Genomic DNA, 2,315 nt, shown 5'->3' with positions numbered 1-2,315 from the left:
ACTTCAGTTAAGTGAATCCGCGTGTACACGCGACTGTGTCTAAAGCAACTAGCGTATATGCAGATATCTTATGATTCAGTTAATCTTATCTTCAGTAAATGCATCAGAACATTATTAAGCAATTTAACAGTGAACAGGTGCAGTATAACAGAACAGAACATCACACAAGAGCCACACACATGAACACCATGATATAAGGTGGAAACCCAATGTGGGTGAAAACCACCTGCTGCAATTCGTCTCTTTCTTCTTTAATGAGAAACTTCTTTTACAATATACTGGTGCAGTCCTTTACCAGTATGCAGGCTACAACCTGCAGAGGGCTACAACCCTCTCTTTCATTTTCCAACTACTTCTGGAAGGGAGCTACAACCCCCTCAGCTCTTGTACTAGCTGATCCATTTACTAGTACGTAGGTGCTGACCCTACAACCTTCAGGGACCACGTTTCATCAATTTTCAGACTGGATCCAAGAGTACAAAGCAAACATTACCGCAATACAATCATCAACTTATACTTGCATCATAATTCATTAAACAACCCAATACCGAATCACTGAAACCCTGTCATCAAGAACACAGAACCCAAACCAGAATCTAGAACTCTGCAACAACCACCAGAATCAGCAACAACCTGAAATATCAACCCTTATCATGCATACGCTACTTCACTGTACCAAAACCGCGTGTATACGCGCTTTCTCCAAAGGCAACCTGCGTGCAGATCTAGAAATGATTACTTCTGCCTTTGCTGTCAGATCCGACCCTTGTCAAGCATCCCGAACAGATAACCAGCAATACCAGATCCTCTCACTGCGTCAGACACCCACACACTTGCTCTTTGCCTAGTGATCTTCTCCTTATATAGCCTTAGGCCTTGTTCAATACCAAGAGCCAAAACCATAGAAACACAATACCATCAACTTCAAAACTAGGGATCGACACGCCCGTCGAGACACAATGGTCCGAAACCATAGGCACAACTTCCAAGGACTAACCGCCATGGACCAAAGGTACTTTTCCACATACACGTGCTTTTTCTGAAGCCAACCTGCGTGTACACGCGACTTGGGCTTAACAAACCTGCGTGTATGAACTTCCTTGGCAAGCTGTACTAGGATCTGTCTTCTGAGTAAGTTGCCATCACCTGTACCAACTTCTGAGCATCTGTACCAACCTCTGAGTGAGTTGCCATCAAGGACAACACTTGAATCATAATGCCAACAATCTCCCCCTTTGGACTTGATGGCAACCACCACACCAAGTCACTCTCCCCCTTTGACATCAAGGGCAAAGGGCGGACCAAGATATTCTCTTCTTTGGTATACTTTCTGCTGTCCATACTCCCCCTGAGTACTTGCTGAAATCTCCAACTGTGCTCCCCCTTTGTGTATGCCAAAGTGTACCAATCTATCCATCCTGCTCTTGCTGAATTGTGCTGTTCATGCTCCCCTTGACTGTAGGCAAGATCTGCAAAAGATGTTCTTCAAGAAGAACAAGGACTTATACATCATAGAAGACCTTCCTATCACCAAAAGACTCAACTTACATTCATCATTCATCCCAGGCATAGTGGGGAAACCAACATAGGCCGTTACATGACCTTGACACCATAAAAAGAGATATCACAAGAGATACATGACATAGAGACGAAATATCTAGACCAAGACTTATGAAAGCCACCAACAGCATCATGATCTGTACCATAAGCATCAGCCTGCAATACCATAGTAAGATGTATCATTTAGCTTCATAGACTTTATCAACAACTTCTAACCATAATGCCAACAATGCATTATTTGAAGAATATTCTCCCCCTGAGTGTGAGCCAACCATGTCTGAACCATTTCCTGAGTCTGTTCTGCTCCCCCTGAGCCTGAGCCAACCATGACTGAAACTGGGTCTGTTCTGCTGCCCTTTCTCCATATACGCGACTTTGCAGCCTGTAACTCGCGTATATACGCTACTTGTCTTCATTATATCAGCGTATGCAGGATGGAATACTGAATTTCATCACTTTCAGATTCCCCTGTGTCTGTTATGTCAGTTGACTGAGTTATCCCACACCTTTCTGTCTCTGTCTTCTTCAATTCCTGCAACTGTGATGATGTATGGTCCCCTTGTCTTGAATTTTGAAATCTGCTCCTGCATTCCCTTGCTTTATGCCCATAGTTGTTGCATGTATAACACCTTATATTTTTCATGTTCCTTCTATCACAATCAATTGCTTTGTGTCCATATGCATTGCAAGCAAAGCAATACCCTCTGAAATACCTGGGATGCGATGATCTTTCTTGAACCATTCTACTTCTGCAT

The sequence above is a fragment of the Pinus tabuliformis genome, chromosome 8, assembly GCF_031772625.1.
Source record: "Pinus tabuliformis cultivar Carrire ecotype Pingquan chromosome 8, CPIR1, whole genome shotgun sequence".
Classification (NCBI taxonomy): domain Eukaryota; kingdom Viridiplantae; phylum Streptophyta; class Pinopsida; order Pinales; family Pinaceae; genus Pinus; species Pinus tabuliformis.
This window is presented reverse-complemented; position numbering follows the sequence as displayed.